Source organism: Petromyzon marinus, chromosome 34 (genome assembly GCF_048934315.1).
Source record: "Petromyzon marinus isolate PM22_M1 ecotype Great Lakes invasive population chromosome 34, UKy_Petmar_22M1.pri1.0, whole genome shotgun sequence".
In the NCBI taxonomy this organism is placed as follows: Eukaryota; Metazoa; Chordata; class Hyperoartia; order Petromyzontiformes; family Petromyzontidae; genus Petromyzon; species Petromyzon marinus.
The window spans coordinates 2263277-2284582 of record NC_133700.1 but is presented as its reverse complement, the minus strand read 5'-3'; the positions used below and the strand labels follow the sequence as shown (position 1 = coordinate 2284582).

General features: G+C 52.1%; 1 protein-coding gene across 2 annotated transcripts in view; it reads right to left on the bottom strand.

Annotated features, from left to right (window-relative positions):
- Positions 1-21306, bottom strand: part of RARB (retinoic acid receptor beta) — a 192096-nt gene that overhangs the window by 86535 nt on the left and 84255 nt on the right. Inside the window, exon 1 of one of the 2 annotated variants that reach the window (XM_032965368.2) lies at positions 12260-12570. The exons of the other annotated variant lie outside the window; for it this stretch is intronic. The gene's annotated coding sequence lies outside the window, so the exon portion shown is untranslated. Of the gene's footprint in view, positions 1-12259; positions 12571-21306 lie in introns of those variants that run through there. 2 annotated transcript variants of the gene reach the window in all.

The following is a 21306-nucleotide window of genomic DNA, read 5'->3' as shown; positions in this document are numbered from 1 at the left end:
GCCTAAGCGAGAGCCTGAATATTTGTTCCAGGCAGCTAACTTTCAGAGAGAATTACTGTCTGGATCACCCAGTCATGCCAGGCCCAGTCTACACCACACTGTATACAAGACTGCCGATATGTTTACGCGTTTAACTCTACAATCAATGCATGCCAGTGGCGTATGTTTATATATATGTACAAAGATCCCCCGTATAGCCTGTAGGAGTAAGTGCTATTTGCGAGCAGCTATGAAGGCTGGCACAGCACACGAGGGGGTGGGTGGCCAGAACGACTCCCGGCAGTCTTTGTCTCCCCAGTGGCGATGTTTACAGACCATACCAGGTACTCAATTGAAGCTGAGTCGACCTAAGGGAGGCCCAGGACCGGTTCAGATAATCGTCACTGGTATTGGCCGTGAGTGGAAATCGAACTCGGGTCGCCGGTTTCGTAGCGCAGCGCGCTAACCATTGCACTACCGCTCCCCACTATAAATATACGTGCGTACATACACACATACGTATAATAAGCGAACGTTGTATACATATTTCAGCTACTGCATTTCATGGAAGGAGATAAAACAGCGCCAACACTGAAACATACAAATAATAACAACAGTGGCGATCCTGTAGCGGTGAACATGAGGAGGGTATATTCTTGGTTCGTTCGGTAAAGTCACGTAGAAGGGAAACAATTGAAGCTGCAAGCTCACACCTGATGATGATTGCTCGCGTTGCAGTCGAAACGTCGTGAGAATTTTATTCTTTTATATTTTTATTATTTTGTTTCCCTTCTACGTGACTTTACCGAAAGAACCAAGAATATGAATCCCTGCAGTCACGAAAGCTTTAACTTAAAATGAGGAGGGTAGCGATGGATCACCTAAGCTCATGGCCACACACATTGAGTCGTGCACGTTGAGAACTCGCGACTCTCGAATCCCTACGATCCTGTGGCCAATAGGGCTCACGGCACCTCCGCAGACACTGGCGGTGGCTGCCGGAGGATGCAGGCGGTGCAACCGCACTGGAGCCCAGGCGCTGGGCTACCAAAGAGCGCGGGGAGGAGGCGGGGGGAGTAGAAACTGGACCCCCACCCCCCCCCCCGCCGCCATCTCATCTCTTGTGCTGGGGCCTATGCCAACCTTGCCGCCGGCCCTCTGGGGGGGGGGCAGGGGGAGTGTTTCGTACACCGCTGGTACGGCGTAAACAGTGCCCTGAATTAAAATGAGGGCAGCAGCGTTGGCCACTTCATGTTTAGCAACTCGAGCACCAACCGCGGCCAGGTTACGTGTCAGGCGGCCGCGAGCTCGGTTGCGGGCTACTGGCCAAACGGATGCAAATCAAAACTGCAGACGCCTCCCAGTTTGTAGCTTTTCACTCGTTTCCAGCGTGAACTTGCGGGGAGGCTTTCGAACCGCCGCCAAGCCTTGGTGGGTTTTAACGGGCCGTCTCTATGGCCCCGTGGGGAGAACGCGTCGGCGTGGTCAAGCCAAGGCCGGGCGGAAGCGGTGCGGTGGGGCGGGCATGCGTGGCAAGGGGAAGTTCTGCGGGCATTCACGCTCTCGATAGAGAACGTCCACAGTGCTATCCGGAGAGCCAGAAATGGGCATTTTCGCTGAATTCATCATTCATGGCTCAGCCCGTTCTTCAAACGCGCCCAATGGAATCCACGGTTGAGTCCGTGTCAGTTGGTGAAACTAACACAGCCGCTGTTTCAAATGGCACATTTTAGGCGCCGGTGGAGTACCTGTGGCACCGTGGGCCCGACACGACCCCACGGCCCGCAGCCACTCGAGGCCTACCACTACCGCTACTACAGTCTTCGGAAACAGCTCAGAATTGACATTTATCCGCCACTTCAAGCACCCTTCCTGCACCCATCGAGACTATTTTCGACCTGGCACTGCCCCCCGGGTTGTGTTTGCAACTGCAAGGGCCTCTCCTCGCAGCAAAGGAAGCGAACGATTGGCCCGCCACTAGCTACGTGAAAGTCCTGTTCGGCCCTCGGCAAGTAAAGTGTTCCTCACGCCCGAATTAAGAAGGCACGACCGACACAGGAGAACAAAATGATGCCGAGCACCTTGGCGCATGCGAGGCAAGCCGATTGGCCGAAAGGCTAAAGGTTGCGTTGTATCAAACGATGGTCAATGCCGTGCAGCGAAACCACAGGAGGAGGGCAGCAGACGGAGTAGAAAACCCAAGAGTTGCGCGCGGAATTCCGACCCGTGTCCCCTGTAGCGCACACACGCCACATCGCCAATCACCTGTGGCGCGTCTTGGACGACGCGCGTTGCACTCTGCGTGCTGCCGGGCACCGCCGCGGACGCTGCGCGTGGCCCTCTCTCCGAGGAGTCGTTCTCTGGCGTTTCGCGCTTTTTCCGCGCGAGATGATTCCCGTAGACTCGCGGCCGCGGCCTTGCAATCCAATACCGGAGCAGCATTTGCACGACACCGACTCCATTTCCTTGGCTGCCGTATTATGAGATTGCAGCTACACACGAGGTCAGTGCTGCGGTCGCTGCGGTCGCAGCACTGCGGTGCGAAAGAAGTTCAACGTACACACATGCAAGAGCTCCGGTGTTTGAATATGCTTTGCCGCCACCCGCGATTAAATCAGGGTTCCAAGAGCGGTGAGCGAATTATTTAAACCCCAGGCACGAATGACTTGCGCGCACAAATAATTCGTGTAAAGTTTGTTTGTCAATCAGTTTCGAGGAATTCCAGCTCTGAGAATTACAATTTGTAGCTTTTGCTGTCACGCAACAAACGTCTCTCTGGCAGCGTGCATGGGAAAGGCAAGCGCCCCCCGTGGCAACAAGATATCCCTGCAAGGGATTTCAGCAGTGGTTCTGTGACCTCTTCTTTCCGTGCGCCGTTCTCCAACACGGGGCGGAGTGTGACTCGACAAGAGTGCTGCTGAATGAGCATTTCGTGACATCACACCGATAGCGCAATGGGGCGAGGGAGAGCAAACAAAGATGTTAACTACCTCGCCTGGTTTACAGGAGGACTTGGATGCGATCCTGACCCTGAAGCCAATATATTTGGAGTTTGCATGTCTCTCTCCCCGCGGTCGCGTGGATTTTTCTCCAGGTCCTCTGGTTTTTTTTTCACCCAACATTTAGAATCAACATGCGTTTAGAGCATCTGGCTGCGATAACATTTCCACGTGATAAGCCACTTCGTTGAACTACATGTATGTTCAACTTCTTTCGTACTGTACGTCGCCGACCGTGCAAATCGAAGGTGCGGGTATCATGTGATATCCAGGTCGCTTCTGAAAAAGAGCTAATACAGGCCCAGTGGGCCTCACCTGGTGGTCAAATAAAAATAGTCGTAGTAGCAGTGCCTGTGCCAGGTGGGACGCGTCTCACATTCCGATCAACACGCCCCATAATTGGCACGCAGGGCTTACGGGCGGGTGGGATCCACACCCAAGTTTCCCTACTCATCGGTGCGGACGCTGCCGCTCATTTGTGCCGAAGCGGCGCGCAGGCCGGCCGCCCGCTCGGCCGAGCAGGCCGGCCGAGCGGGCGGCCGAGCGGGCGGCCGAGCGGGCGGCCGAGCGGCCCCGCCGTGCAGTCAGCCTCCGCCGGTGCGTCGAGCCGCTGCTTTGAATGCGCAAAGCAGACCGTCATATGGCACGTGTCGTCTCGGGGCTCTCAGGAAATCATAAAATCACGAGAGGCGCATTCCCGTGATGACGTAGTTGCTCATTTGCCTGCAGAAATGCCACGAATTACACCATCAAAATCGATTTTTAAGGTTTTTCCTTTGTCTGGCCTCCTGTTGGGTCTTTCAATACGACCGTTTGAATCCTTTGACGCACAGCAACGTGCCACATTGGCACTTCATTAGCAAACATTAACGAGTTAATTGAATGTTTGTTGTCAGACATTGCAGAGCCGTCTCGCTCAATTTTACGAGCAAAGCCTTGACTCGCTGCGTAGAAATCTCCCTTTACATCACCAGAGAAAAAGACAAAGATCCCCCGTATAGCCTTAACAGACTGTTGGGGCAAGTGCTGTAAGCGAGCAGTGCCTATGAAGGCTGGCACGGCACACGAGGAGGTGGGTGGCCAGCACCACGCCCGGCCGCCTTTATCTGCCGAGTGGCGATGTTTACACAACGCACCAGGTACTCATTTGAGGCTGAGTTGAGCTAGGGGACGCCCAGAGCTTTTCAGATAATCGTCACCGGTGTTGGCCGTGAGTGGGACTCGAATCCGGGTCAGCAGGTTCGTAACGCAGCAGTGCGCTAACCGCAACACCACCACCACCGCAACCGCCACAGCCGCCTTTGGTTGCGCAAACAGCAACTGAGCTTTTACAATCATTGCAACAGCGCGCAGACAATGTTTACAGCAAGATCCAATGTCCTGGCAGGCGATGAAAGTTAACTCAGATCCACTTGATGGTGGTTAAGTAAAAAAAAGAAACTGCCTTGACGGGGAGTTTCCGAGCCTTGCAGTGAAAGTTAACTCAGATCCACTCCATTAGACCTCCTTTGCCAGTACCAAAATGTAATAATAGGGTTTTTCCCCTTTTTTTCTGTCAACAAAACTGAAACCTTTTTACGAGGATTCATGTCTGCATTAACCACAATATATTACCATAGTATGTTTTTTGTTTGCATTTTGACTGCAGGTATTGTGGTTAATGCAGACATGAATCCTCGTAAAAAGGTTTCAGTTTTGTTGTCAGTTCCACTTGATGTTGGTTAAGTAAACTGCCTTGACGGAGAGTGCTCAAACTGCATGAGACACAAATCTGGGCAGCGAGAGCCTTGGAAGGAGAGGGCGAGGAGCGAGCGACGCGGTGCTGGTGGCGGCCACCGCAGACACCTCGTGCTGACGGGGAGCCAAGCGGCGAGCCCACCTCGTTAAAACCTCGGAGCTTCTCCACCGATAAACGTCTCCATTCGTCGCAGGATGGGAAGTTAATCATGGGACAAAACCGGCTGCGCAGATTCGTGCGGCGAGTGCAAGCCACCGCCACCGAAGGTTGGGGTGACATGGGCCCGCGGAGATGTGTGTGTGTGTGCGTGTATCGCGTTTCACATCTAGTACGGAACGCGCGTTCGCTACGTCTGGCGAGGTTGGCAAATACGACTCCGCGCGCTTACGTGCGCCGCCTGGCCATTATGGGGATTCGCTTCGGCCCTGGGTCACATCCAGCCGGGTCAACCGGTGACTCAACGATTCGCTCTCCCCGTCCGACGTAGAGGGAGGCCCGCCCCGGGCGAACACTCAGGGGCCCCCGCTACCCTTCACATCGCCACCACAGTCAACCGGACAGGCCTCCTCGGTCCACGAGAAGACGTCCGCACCACCTGTGCCCAGCGGCTCGCGCTGCGAACGCGACTCTCTCGGGGGGGTAACGGCACGGCGGGGCCTGCAGAGATTTCTACGCCACAGGCGCGGAGGCATCCGGCCGGGAGCGGTGCGCCGCTGCGCTGTGACGGGCCCTCTTCGAGCCCCCCAAGGACAGCGACGCCTTTTACGCAACGCCCAGGGAGGTGGGCGAAGTGGTGACCCTCACGCCTCACGGCAACAATCTGCCTGGGTTCGATTCCTGACTCGGGTGCCTCTCTGTGTGGAGTTTCTTTGTTCTCCCTTTGGTCTGCGTGGGTTTCCTCCAGGTTCTCTGGTTTCTTATAATGTCATTGCTCTTGGCCAATACGTTTCACTGCTGGATAACTACTGGCAAATTACTCCATTGGGATTGAGTAATTGGCAACAGCAAACTTGGCAAGACCTTGCACAAAAATAATATTAGATTCTAGATTTGAAGCTTTCGTGACCGCAAGGATTCATATTCTTTGTCTTTTCGGTAAAGTCACGTGGGTAAAATAAAATAAATGGAAACAACTAAATTAAATCACGACGTTTCGGAGGCAACACAAGCTTCCGTCTTCATTATATTAAATATCAATATTAGAGTCCCTTTTTGAAAAAATGCGAAGTAACAATATTAATGAAAATAACACGAATAGGGCAGACAGCACTACCAGTAAATCCCTCAGCAGTGGAAGAGCCAGTGCGCTTAATTTCAGATGCCCAACAAGTTCAGGCTGGAAACAACGGATGAACGATACTTCCATCACCATCGTCAACAAGCATAATACAGGTTTTGGGGTTTTTTGGGGGGGGATCGCCAACATAGTTAGTCAAGAAGCGTCGACCGGCCAAGAGCGTGGCAATGAGAATGTGGGGCAGATGGACGCTGCCTTGTCTGTAAACACAAAAGCAGCACACCGAACAATCCCCTCACAAACCACAGGGACGCGGGACCACACACTTAGCATACGGAACGGGATTGCCGTGTCGGTCATCATCACCGCGATTGCTCAAACCTGCGCCGGGCCACTCGGACACGACGCAAGCGAGGAAGAAACGTCAGACGGCGCTGCCGTGTCATCTGTCACAATTAGAGGTGGGGGGTGGGGGGTGGTGGAAACCCCACGGTGCTGCGTCCAATTTCACAGCAATTAAATTAGCATTGTCGGGGACTGAACGCCGCCCCACTGTACAGCGCGCGCGCGCGCGCGCTCACGACGGGCGGATCCCCGCGGTGGTGGCGGCGGCGGCGGCCACGCCGGCGATCTGGCGGTCAAGAGGGGCCATCCGGCAGCAGCGCCGGGTGGTTCCGACGGGCGGCGTGGGAGCTTGCGGGAGACGCTTCACTTACCGCGCCCACCACCCCCCACCCTCCCAAAATCAGCTTCATGCACGAAGCGCCGCGCGCAGATTACAGCTCACGTCGTTTGTAGGACACCATTCATTTAAAAAGAAAGTATTGTTACGAGTCACAGCGCCGCGTGGATCCAGATGCAAAAAAACCGGGGGTCCCTCGGACATGATCCTCGACGCAGAGGCTGACCTCCGAGGTCCGACCGAGCAGCGCAGGTCGGCCGAACGAGGCCATCGAGCAGACAGGTTGTTAAATAAATAAGCAATCGCTTGCGAGCCTGGCTGGCGAAGGCAAAGACAGCGGCGGGGGGGGGGGTAGAGCTCGGGACAATGGATAATGGCTCCATCGCGGCGAAGCGAGACCTCGCGCGGAGCTGCGAAATCACTTAGGGGTGGGCTCGGCAGCGGTGGGAGGTCGGGCTGAAAAGTTACCGAAGGTGGCCAGGACGGTGCGCGGATACTCGCGGCAAAGCCCCGCGGGTGGCTTCTGCGATCCGTTATATTTTTTTTGTTGCCGAACTTTAGAACCCACGCACGGGCAGCGGAACTCGTGGCCTTGCTGAATGGGCGTCACTGCGCTACCACCGCGTGAGCACGAGCGGCGCAGGCGCACCAAGCGGGGGCCCTTGCCACGACCGCCGGCTTTGGGCGCGCCGGACACCCATCGAGCGCTGTGCACAGCAGCTGGCTCGTCGGGGCCGACTCACACCGAGGCAGACGTGTGGTGCGGACGGCGAAGATGTGCTCGCGGCACGCGGCAAACGCTGCACCGTGCCGCACGGCGCAGAAACGGGCATCGCTTGCAAGCGCGCGCGCACGCACGCACGCACACAAGCACAGAGTATGCAACATGTGTGACAGTCACGTCGCGTCGAATAGCGTAGGGCACACACGCGGCACACACACGCACGACACGCGGCACACACGCACATGCAGCACACACACGACATACACACAAACAACCCCGCGGCACACACACAACACGCGGCACACACGCACACACGTACACACACGTACACACGTAAACACGCAGCACACACACACGTACACACAACACGCGGCCCCAACACACAAGCAGCACACAACAACCGCCATTCGCCACTAAGCGGTGACGTCACCACGACGCTTGTGCCAGGCTATGTGCACCTTGAGGCCACAACAACAACAACCGCCATTCGCCACTAAGTGGCGGTGACGTCACCACGACGCTTGTGCCAGGACATGTGCACCTTGAGGCCACGTGAAGTGTCGAACGCCCGCTGGCAGGAGGTCACGGGGCAGACCCAGGTGCCACGGGTCGACTGAGATGACTGGCTGATGCACCACCTGTGCCCCCTACTGTGCCAACCTGCTGTGCTTTAGCCACCCGGCGCTCTGCTCGTTGTTGTGAGCGTCGCTCCTCCGCCCTCCGTTGTTGTTGGAGGGCGACTGCCTCCAACTGCCCAGTAGCGTCCTTCACGAGCCTCCTCCACAGAGGCCGATCTTGACACCGCTGATACCAGTCATCGTCAAGTCCACTCAGCTCCACGTCCTCCTGTACCACATCACTCCATCTCTTCTCTAGCCCGTGCCGCGCCCGTTTAGCCCCCTCTATCCGGCCTAACAAAAGCTGTTTCGGCATGCGGTGGCTGGGCATGCGGGCTACATGACCCAGCCAACGCAGCCTTGCCTGCCGGAGGAGCTCACCGATGGGACCTTGCCCAGATCTTTCAAGGATTTGTGAGCTCCTCACACAATCCAGCCTGGTTAAACCCAGGATGGATCGTAGGCAGGCTAGCCTAAATGTTTCTAACCAGCGAAGATGTTCCATTAGGGGGGTCCACGTTTCGCAAGCGTAGAGAAGGGAGGGAATGACCGTGGCCGAGAAGACCTGAAGCTTAGTGCGGAGCGACAGACCAGGTAGCTTCCACATAGCGTTACGCAACCGATGAAAATATATTGCCGCTCGACTGATTCGGAGTGAGACCTCTGCTGTTAAACTGGAGGCCACACACACACGTACACACACACGCAGCATACACGCAGCACGCACGCGCGCGTGGCGCGCATCGCGGTGAAGCGCGCGTTCCCCACGCTACGGAAGCGAGCGCGGCGGGGGGGGGTAGCGGCGGGGGCGCCGAGACCCCCCCCCCTCGCTGCCAGCCTCCCGAACGGCCGTCACTGATCGACGGACGAGCAGACTTGGGAGGATCTGAACAACGCGCGTGCCTTAGGATTCGTCTGCAAAACAAGGACCCCTGGCACGCGCGCCAGCTCACGCGTGGCTTTACGGGGGCGATGCGGTCGTGAACACAGCATGTACCCTGGTGCGCGTCTCTGGGGGCTCGTGTACGAAGTAGATCGTGTCTTGGCTGAATTGAAGAGGCTAAGAATAAGGCTCGCAGAAAAACAACCGTTTATAGCGGACGGGTCCACAGGCGCACGCCATAGAATTCCGGATTCCACGGGCGATCGGCATCTGCCGGATGAGGGGCGATATGGATAAGGCCTTGTTGGGTTCGATCGCGTAAAATATAAATGCGTCGTTAAACCCACCACCACCCGACACAGCCACTCGGTGAGGTTGATCACGTAAACAAAACGTGCCAATTAGTTACTACCAGCGCACCGGTGTGTTGGAGAGCAAAGCCACAACATTTGCAATGACTCTTGACGTTTCGCTGGTGATCGCAACAACCAGCGTCATCAGGCGGATTAGCCATAATTGTGAAGAAAGTCCTCTCGACCCGGTCACACGAGCAAGCTCTAAGGCGCTCGCAGCAGTGGCTTTCACAAAGACATACTTCAATTCCACGTGGTGCTCCATGCACGGCCTACAGATGGCTCGACGGGGGGGGGAAACGGTGAACGATGGAAAAAAACCGTCCAGAATGTAAATTTCGAAACGAGCCGCTAATTACTCAGCGCACAAGCGATGGTGACTCATTGCCTTCTCATTAGCCAGAATAAAGTTGTTCCGTGCGGTGACGTGGTGATGATGATGTTTGTGTTGCGTGTGGGCCGTGGGCACGTGGGGCACTCGACAGAGGCGGCAGACGATCGACTGGAGAGACGCTGAAATAGGAATCGTCTTTGACGGACGAGGGGGGAGGGGGCAAGCCGGCTGTGAGGCTACGGAGCTCTCGGGCACGACGAGAGGAGTGGCGATCGCGCGGCGCCAGTCAACGCGCCACCACGTGTCCTCTCGGGCAAACACGGCCGGGACTTCAGCAACGTTTGGCACGGGCACTCCCGCGAGTGCTCACCCCCCGCCTCCCCACCCCGACACTCCGAAAGCTGCTCGAAAATAGAATTTCCTTTTTCTCCGTACACAAACCATCTGACTAGATACAGCATACACCCCCAGCATCATCATCATCGCGCTTCCGATTAGCACGGTTGGCTACGTACGGTGCGAAAGAAGTTCCACATATGTACATCCATCAAGAAAGATCGATCCATTACGAGCCGAAGGGCTCCCCAATTTGTCGCCACCCCTCATAGACGGGCGATGCAGCGATCCATCTCGCTCCTGTGCACTGCTCCGTCTCCACGATGTGCGTGCTGTCGGGCGTGTTTCATCCTTGGGCATCCAAGCCGTCAGTGCTCTTGAGCATCGGCTCGCGAATGTAGTGACGACGTGTCCTCGCGACATGTCCCAGCAATCCGTCATCGCGATCTGCCCTTAGCAATCCGTCGTAGCGATCTTTCTTTGCGAGCCGTCCTAGCCCAGCCCGTTTGTTTCCTTAAAGATTAATATTCGGTGCGTAATATGCATCTCTTCTGCGATCCGTACTCTCTGCTTTCTCTCGCTGAGAACTCACAAAGCGTCCACCTATCCGCGCTTCTTTGCGGGTTTTTTTTTTATCAGTTTCATTTATAAATAACGCGATCTAAACCAAAAACCTTTATTATGGATTTTCAGTTTCTGTTTGCGTTTTGTTTGTCAATGTACGCGCTTATATGATCCATGCGCACTGGCAGGTAAAATGCAATGATTAAGACAGTCTCCTTAACGCACATTGCTACGTGGCATTTCATTATCAAGTTACATTTTTACACGACAAAAAGGGACTCCTACTTACTCTGGCAATGTCTTCATTGAATTAATTCGTCCCTTGTTCCCCCCCCCTTCAATAATTGCTCGCGAGATTCACCCTCCCACGCGTGTTCCAGTTGCCTCCTTCCAACAAATACATCCATTTGTTCAGCGAACCCGTTGGCCTACGTGACTTTTGCTTTGTCCGAATTTATCTCAAATGCAGGCTCGATATTAAGTTACGGTCTTCAGTAATAGCCCGCAATTCATTTTTCATTGCTTGCTACGGTGACGCGTCATCGGTCATTCGGAGGTGTTTAATATTTCCTCCATTTATGCCTCAATGACTCCGCTACAATGTTGGTAAAAAAATATATATCTCTTCCAAGGTCGCCATGAATACGGGGAGAGAGTGTGTGTGTCTTACTTTTGGGGTTCCCCTTCTGATGTTTATCAGCCTACTCGCTTCCTGCAAGTTCACTGTAGTTGCTTCAGTCTGCAAAAAAAATAATTATAATTTTCTATTTAGGGCTTAGTTTGTGAGAGCTTGGAAGGCTGTACCCATATCCACCGAAGGCAAACGCCTTTTATTTAGAAGCCACAAAGACCAGGGCATAGTACTCTAATATTCCTTAGTTTCGTCGAGATCTGATTGACAGTTTGAATATCGTCGATGGGGATGGGACAAAACACCCTTTGCGGAACTATGCTCGCTTCCATGGAACGGTTTGGTCTCTCGATTCCCCACTATTCTGTTCCCAGTGAAGTTCCATGAGCAATTGAAGTGCAATAGGGAGCAGGTGAGTCTGCAATTCTCCACGCCAGTTATTTTTGTCTTCCAATTCGAGAATAATTGAGGCATCAATCCATAACCGAGATAATTTCATGTACTGCCCCTTGGCAGTGTGAAAAATGGGGCGCTAGCTCCTGGACTCCCTCCCCCCGCCCCACCGTCCTATGAAATAACTCTGGAGCATCATCAACGAAGCAGGAGGTTGCTGTCGGAACACAATTATCAGACCCATTACCGAAATCATTTACGAACAGAAAGTAATCGCACATTTCCCGACAACGCCATGCGGGGTAAAGTATTTTGCACAACAGCAGCAATGGGCGTGAACAGGGCAACGCTGTGCCATCGACAGTCCATGACCACTGAATCAGCGAACGTCCTCACGACTTCTCTCGTCAGTCCCACTGAACGATTACAGCCACACAACGCGCCGGGCGAGGAGGTAACTCAGCGGCGAAGGAAAGTCACCTCTGACACACAAATCCGGCAAAACGGACCAACAAAAAAAACAAACTCAATTAGGCGACGCACTTCAGCAAACAATTCGGCAGAGGGGCTGCCCGCTGTGTAAAAACAAACAAACATCAGCAACAAGCGTCGTGCGGCAACCGCCTGCTCGCCCGGTCCCCTCTCCACCTCTCCACCCCCAAACTGAGACGCTCCCGCCGCCGTCTCAGCCGCCAGCGGCAAGCGGCGGCTGAGACCTCGGCGGTCCACGACTGCGTTCGAACCTCACCTCACCCCCCCCCTCCCACCACTCCACGCACACCGACTCACCCTCGGCGTCACGGGCCGGCGCGTGGGGCCGCGCGACCTCCCCGCAGGACCCCCTCGCTGCGTCGTGCGCGAAGCCGCGCACCCAGCCAGCTCCACCGCCCGCGGCCCGCTCTGCAGCGCCCGGGTATAGCGAGAGCACCGCGGGTATAGCGAGAGCACCCCGCGTGAACCTCCGTAATTACTGAGCAAACACGGCGGCGGCGGCGGCGGTAAACAGGACACTAAATTAAAGTGCGCACACAGCAGCTGGACAGCGGCCAAGCGAGCACTCACTTCGCCCCGCGCTGCGGCGCGCGCCACAGCAGCCATAACGACCCCCCCCACCCCCGCGATGCCATTGGTCCACAGCGCTGGGCGGGCGAGAGGGGGGGGGGGCTCCCAGGCAAAGTGGTTGGGGGAGACGGAGGAGGAGGAGGGAGGAGGCGGCGAGGTGGTGGGTGGGGTGTTGGCGGTGGGGTGTTGGCGGGGCTGCCGAGGGGGTGGCTGTTGGTGCGTCGCTCAAGAGGATGGCGGGGTGGGGGAATGATGCAGCTTGATGGGGGTCTGTGGCGGGCGGGGTGGGCTGGATGGAGGAGGCTGCGTCGGGCCCCCCACAGGCGGGCCCGGCTGATGATAAACACACAAGAGATGACAAACACACAAGAGATGACAAACACACAAGAGATGACAAACACACAAGAGATGACAAACACACAAGAGATGACAAACACACAACAGATGATGAACACACAAGAGATGACAAAGAGATGACAAACACACAAGAGATGACAAACACACAAGAGATGACAAACACACAAGAGATGACAAACACAAAAGAGATGACAAACACACAAGAGATGATAAACACACAAGAGATGACAAACACACAAGAGATGACAAACACACAAGAGATGATGAACACACAAGAGATGACAAAGAGATGACAAACACACAAGAGATGACAGACACACAAGAGATGATAAACACACAGGAGATGACAAACACACAAGAGATGACAAACACACAAGAGATGACAAACACACAAGAGATGACAATCACACAGGAGATGACAAACACACAAGAGATGACAAACACACGAGAGATGACAAACACACAAGAGATGACAAACACACAAGAGATGACAAACACACAAGAGATGACAAACACACAAGAGATGACAAACACACAAGAGATGACAAACACACAAGAGATGACAAACACACAAGAGATGACAAACACACAAGAGATGACAATCACACAAGAGATGACAATCACACAGGAGATGACAAACACACAAGAGATGACAAACACACGAGAGATGACAAACACACAAGAGATGACAGACACACAAGAGATGACAAACACACAAGAGATGACAAACACACAAGAAATGACAAACACACAAGAGATGACAAACACACAAGAGATGACAAACACACGAGAGATGACAAACACACAAGAGATGACAAACACACAAGAGATGACAGACACACAAGAGATGACAAACACACAAGAGATGACAAACACACAAGAGATGACAAACACACAAGAGATGACAAACACACAAGAGATGACAAACACACAAGAGATGACACACAAGATATGACAATCACACAAGAGATGACAAACACACAAGAGATGACAAACACACAAGAGATGACACACACACAAGAGATGACAAACACACACAAGAGATGACAAACACACAAGAGATGACAAACACACAAGAGATGACAAACACACAAGAGATGCTAAACACACAAGAGATGACAAACACACAAGAGATGACAAACACACAAGAGGTGACAAACACACAAGAGATGACAAACACACAAGAGATGACAAACACACAAGAGATGACAAAGAGATGACAAACACACAAGAGATGACAGACACACAAGAGATGATAAACACACAAGAGATGATAAACACACAAGAGATGACAAACACACAAGAGATGACAAACACACAAGAGATGACAAACACACAAGAGATGACACACAAGAGATGACAAACACACAAGAGATGACAAACACACAAGAGATGACAATCACACAAGAGATGACAAACACACAAGAGATGACAAACACACAAGAGATGACAGACACACAAGAGATGATAAACACACAAGAGATGACAAACACACAAGAGATGACACACAAGAGATGATAAACACACAAGAGATGATAAACACACAAGAGATGACAAACACACAAGAGATGACAAACACACAAGAGATGACAAACACACAAGAGATGACAAACACACAAGAGATGACAAACACACGAGAGATGACAAACACACAAGAGATGACAAACACACAAGAGATGACAATCACACAAGAGATGACAAACACACAAGAGATGGCAATCACACAAGAGATGACAAACACACAAGAGATGACAAACACACAAGAGATGATAAACACACAAGAGATGACAAACACACGAGAGATGACAAACACACAAGAGATGACAAACACACAAGAGATGACACACACACAAGAGATGACAAACACACAAGAGATAATAAACACACAAGAGATGACAAACACACAAGAGATGACACACACACAAGAGATGACACACACACACAAGAGATGACAAACACACAAGAGATAATAAACACACAAGAGATAATAAACACACAAGAGATGATAAACACACAAGAGATGACAAACACACAAGAGATGACACACACACACAAGAGATGACAAACACACAAGAGATGATAAACACACAAGAGATGACAAACACACAAGAGATGACAAACACACAAGAGATGACAAACACACAAGAGATGACACGCACACACAAGAGATGACAAACACACAAGAGATGATAAACACACAAGAGATGACAATCACACAAGAGATGACAAACACACAAAAGATGACAAACACACAAGAGATGACACACACACAAGAGATGACAAACACACAAGAGATGACAAACACACAAGAGATGACACACACACAAGAGATGACAAACACACAAGAGATGACACAAGAGATGATGAACACACAAGAGATGACAAACACACAAGAGATGACACACACACAAGAGATGACACACACACACAAGAAATGACAAACACACAAGAGATGACAATCACACAAGAGATGACAAACACACAAGAGATGACAAACACACAAGAGATGACAAAGAGATGATAAACACACAAGAGATGACAAACACACAAGAGATGACACACACACAAGAGATGACAAACACACAAGAGATGATAAACACACAAGAGATGACAAACACACAAGAGATGACAAACACACAAGAGATGACAAACACACAAGAGATGACAAACACACAAGAGATGACAGACACACAAGAGATGATAAACACACAAGAGATGACAAACACACAAGAGATGACACACAAGAGATGATAAACACACAAGAGATGATAAACACACAAGAGATGACAAACACACAAGAGATGACAAACACACAAGAGATGACAAACACACAAGAGATGACAAACACACAAGAGATGACAATCACACAAGAGATGACAAACACACAAGAGATGACAATCACACAAGAGATGACAAACACACAAGAGATGACAAACACACAAGAGATGATAAACACACAAGAGATGACAAACACACGAGAGATGACAAACACACAAGAGATGACAAACACACAAGAGATGACACACACGCAAGAGATGACAAACACACAAGAGATAATAAACACACAAGAGATGACAAACACACAAGAAATGACAAACACACAAGAGATGACACACACACAAGAGATGACACACACACACAAGAGATGACAAACACACAAGAGATAATAAACACACAAGAGATAATAAACACACAAGAGATGATAAACACACAAGAGATGACAAACACACAAGAGATGACACACACACACAAGAGATGACAAACACACAAGAGATGATAAACACACAAGAGATGACAAACACACAAGAGATGACAAACACACAAGAGATGACAAACACACAAGAGATGACACGCACACACAAGAGATGACAAACACACAAGAGATGATAAACACACAAGAGATGACAATCACACAAGAGATGACAAACACACAAAAGATGACAAATACACAAGAGATGACACACACACAAGAAATGACAAACACACAAGAGATGACAAACACACAAGAGATGACACACACACAAGAGATGACAAACACACAAGAGATGACACAAGAGATGATGAACACACAAGAGATGACAAACACACAAGAGATGACACACACACAAGAGATGACACACACACAAGAGATGACAAACACACAAGAGATAATAAACACACAAGAGATAATAAACACACAAGAGATGACAAACACACAAGAGATAATAAACACACAAGAGATGATAAACACACAAGAGATGACAAACACACAAGAGATGACACACACACAAGAGATGACAAACACACAAGAGATGATAAACACACAAGAGATGACAAACACACAAGAGATGACAAACACACAAGAGATGACAAACACACAAGAGATGACACACACACAAGAGATGACAAACACACAAGAGATGACACACAAGAGATGATGAACACACAAGAGATGACAAACACACAAGAGATGACAAACACACAAGAGATGATAAACACACAAGAGATGACAAACACACAAGAGATGACAATCACACAAGAGATGATAAACACACAAGAGATGACAAACACACAAGAGATGACAATCACACAGGAGATGACAAACACACAAGAGATGATAAACACACAAGAGATGACAAACACACAAGAGATGACAATCACACAAGAGATGACAAACACACAAGAGATGATAAACACACAAGAGATGACAGACACACAAGAGATGACAAACACACAAGAGATGACAAACACACAAGAGATGATAAACACACAAGAGATGATAGACACACAAGAGATGACAAACACACAAGAGATGACAAACACACAAGAGATGACAAACACACGAGAGATGACAAACATACAAGAGATGACAAAGAGATGACAAACACACAAGAGATGATCAACACACAAGAGATGACAAAGACACAAGAGATGACAAACACACAAGAGATGACAAACACACAAGAGATGACACACAAGAGATGACAAACACACAAGAGATGACAAACACACAAGAGATGACAATCACACAAGAGATGACAAACACACAAGAGATGACAAACACACAAGAGATGACAAACACACAAGAGATGACAATCACACAAGAGATGACAAACACACAAGAGATGACAAACACACAAGAGATGACAAAGAGATGATAAACACACAAGAGATGACAAACACACAAGAGATGACAAACACACAAGAGATGACAAACACACAAGAGATGACAAAGAGATGACAAACACACAAGAGATGATCAACACACAAGAGATGACAAACACACAAGAGATGACAAACACACAAGAGATGACAAAGAGATGACAAACACACAAGAGATGATCAACACACAAGAGATGACAAACACACGAGAGATGACAAACACACAAGAGATGACAAACACACAAGAGATGACAAACACACAAGAGATGATCAACACACAAGAGATGACAAACACACAAGAGATGACACACACAAGAGATGACAAACACACAAGAGATGACAAACACACAAGAGATGACAAACACACAAGAGATGACACACACATAAGAAACACATAAGAAGAATAAAACAAGGTGCCACACCGCTCCCGTCCTCCTTTTGGAAAATCCATTTCAGTTCCCCCCCACCTCTATTTTTTAACGGATCCTCCCAATTTCCTTCATCAGCCTCGCCTGAAAATCAATAGCTTGCGGGCGTGCGGTCATTCCAGGCCAAGTAAATTTACCGGTAAACTGTGGAGAGCCCCCTCCCCCCCCCGTGGACCCTCCCCCCTACGCCCCCCCCCCCCCCGTAGCACCTCCCCCCCCGCCCCTCCCCCACACCCCCACTCCCTCCGCGGCCCCCCTCCCCCCGTGCCCCCCCCCACTGCACACACGCCACGATGTATACAGCGAGAGGTCCTTCAATAACCGCGCAGGGGGAATACAATGGGGGGAGGGGGACGGGTTTCCCCCCCCCCTCCTGCTTGACTCTTGTTGTGTCAATGTTTGTCACCTTCCACCAGGTCAGCCACACGCCCACGGTGGGGGCGGGGCGGAGTTCAAGGTTTATTTGTGCGGATGTGATCAGGCGACGTGGGGGGGGGGGCAGCAATTTAGCGGAGTGACTCTGCGGCTTTTAGGGGATGGGGGGGGGTGAGCGATCCGAGGGCGAGGTGCTGCTGCTGTCAGCGTGTCTAAGGGAATGGCTCTCAGGCCAACGCTGGTGGTCTCCTCCGAGTCTCCACTCCCCTAGAGGTTCCACTCCCCTAGAGGGTCTCCTCCGAGTCTCCACTCCCCTAGAGGTTCTACTCCCATAGAGGGTCTCCTCCGAGTCTCGACTCCCCTAGAGGTTCCACTCCCCTAGAGGTTCCACTCCCCTAGAGGGTCTCCTCCGAGTCTCCACTCCCCTAGAGGTTCCACTCCCCTAGAGGTTCCACTCCCCTAGAGGTTCCACTCCCCTAGAGGTTCTACTCCGCTAGAGGTTCCACTCCCCTAGAGGGTCTCCTCCGAGTCTCCACTCCCCTAGAGGTTCCACTCCCCTAGAGGTTCCACTCCCCTAGAGGTTCCACTCCCCTAGAGGTTCTACTCCGCTAGAGGTTCCACTCCCCTAGAGGGTCTCCTCCGAGTCTCGACTCCCCTAGAGGTTCCACTCCCCTAGAGGTTCCACTCCCCTAGAGGTTCCACTCCCCTAGAGGGTCTCCTCCGAGTCTCCACTCCCCTAGAGGTTCCACTCCCCTAGAGGTTCCACTCCCCTAGAGGTTCCACTCCCCTAGAGGTTCTACTCCGCTAGAGGTTCCACTCCCCTAGAGGGTCTCCTCCGAGTCTCCACTCCCCTAGAGGTTCCACTCCCCTAGAGGTTCCACTCCCCTAGAGGTTCCACTCCCCTAGAGGTTCCACTCCGAGTCTCCACTCCCCTAGAGGTTCCACTCCCCTAGAGGTTCCACTCCCCTAGAGGTTCCACTCCGAGTCTCCACTCCCCTAGAGGTTCCACTCCCCTAGAGGGTCTCCTCCGAGTCTCCACTCCCCTAGGGGTTCTACTCCCCTAGAGGGTCTCCTCCGAGTCTCCACTCCCCTAGAGGTTCTACTCCCCTAGAGGTTCTACTCCCCTAGTGGTTCTACTCCCCTAGAGGTTCTACTCCCCTCGAGGTTCCACTCCCCTAGAGGTTCTACTCCCCTCGAGGTTCCACTCCCCTAGAGGTTCTACTCTCCTATAGGTTTCACTCCGCTAGAGGTTCTACTCCCCTCGAGGTTCCACTCCCCTAGAGGCTCCACTCCCCTAGAGGTTCTACTCCCCTAGAGGTTCCACTCCCCTCGAGGTTCTACTCCCCTAGAGGTTCCACTCCGCTAGAGGTTCTACTCCCTTAGAGGTTCCACTCCCCTAGAGGTTCCACTCCCTTAGAGGTTCTACTCCCCTAGAGGTTCTACTCTCCTAGAGGTTCTACTCCCTGTCCCCCAAACTCTGTTGCGTTTCTCAACTCCCATCCACTTCGCCCGAATTAATTCTGGACACTTACAATACTATGCAGGTGCGCGCATTAAAAAAATACATTAAAAAAGGACACTTCTCAGCAATGAGAGGAGGGGAAACCATTGATGGCAAAACGATGCCACGTCATTGCGACATTTATTGAAAAGCAATGCCCTTGAGAACCCATTTTCTTTTTTTAATTATCCCATCATCTACATTTTATTTGAATTTTGTGTTGTATTAACTGTTCGCTACACCCACGGTCTATTAACGCAATGTAGAGCCGAAGGTTCATTACAGCGCCGGAGAGCCTGCAGAGTAAGGATCCTTTCTGAACCCACGGACAATCCGTCATGGCTCGAAAATATGAAATCAATGGTAAGGCTGACATGTGTTCTGTCAAATTTAAATTGTTACACACAAGGTCACCGCTCGTTGCGGTAATTCTCAGCCCACAAATCTTTCTCTGGGAGGAGAAAAAAAACCACAACAACAACCAGACACCGGCTGGACAACCGCCGTGATCTTATCTCCCCAACGCTGCTGCCTGGGGCCACCCAGAGAGGGGGTACGCAGCTCCAGACGGCGGCGGCTGACACGAGAACTCAGCATGGAGCCTCCTCCCACGGGCAGCCCTGGGGGGTGGCGGTGGTGGGGGGTGGTAGTTGTGGGGGGGAGGTGGCGGTGGGGGGGTGGCGGTGGTGGTGGTGGTGGGGTGGTGGTGTGGCGGTGGTGGGGTGGTAGTGGTGGGGGGGAGGTGGCGGTGGGGGGGTGGCGGTGGTGGGGTGGTGGTGGTGGGGTGGTGGTGGTGGTGGGATGGTGGGGTGGTGGTGGGGGGGAGGTGGCGGTGGGGGGGTGGCGGTGGTGGGGGGGTGGCGGTGGGGTGGTGGTGGTGGGGTGGTGGTGGGATGGCGGTGGTGGGGACGCAGTAGTGGTGGGGTGGTGGTGTGGTGGTGGGGTGGCGGTGGGTGGTGGTGGGTGGCGGTGGTGGGGTGGCGGTGGTGGGGTGGTGGTGTGGTGGTGGTGGTGTGGTGGTGGGTTGGCGGTGGTGGGGTGGTGGTGGTGGGGTGGTGGTGTGGTGGTGGGGTGGTGGTGGTGGGGTGGTGGTGTGGTGGTGGGCCTCCCCAACAAAAGGGCCACGAGGCTCGAGTCACTCGCGCCACCGCCGCCGCTGGGCTAACACCGAGACGCGAGAAAGCGGTGAGGGCCCTCAACGTCACGAGGGTGGTGACCGCCGCGTGACTCACGCAGCGTGGTTGGTGGTGAACGAGGCAACGGGACGGGGGCTTTCTGAACTCTACGCCGCTTAACGTTGCGAAGGGTGTGGAACATTTCATTTGCCACGGTGTCGATGGTGTCGCGACTGTTCGCATATTCGCTGCATTTCATTGAGAACGGAGTCTTCCTTGCAAGAGACTCCTTTAGTCTCAACCGGACTCTGGTTTCAAATGAAGCAAACGGATTTGAAATGAACTACAAGTGCATGC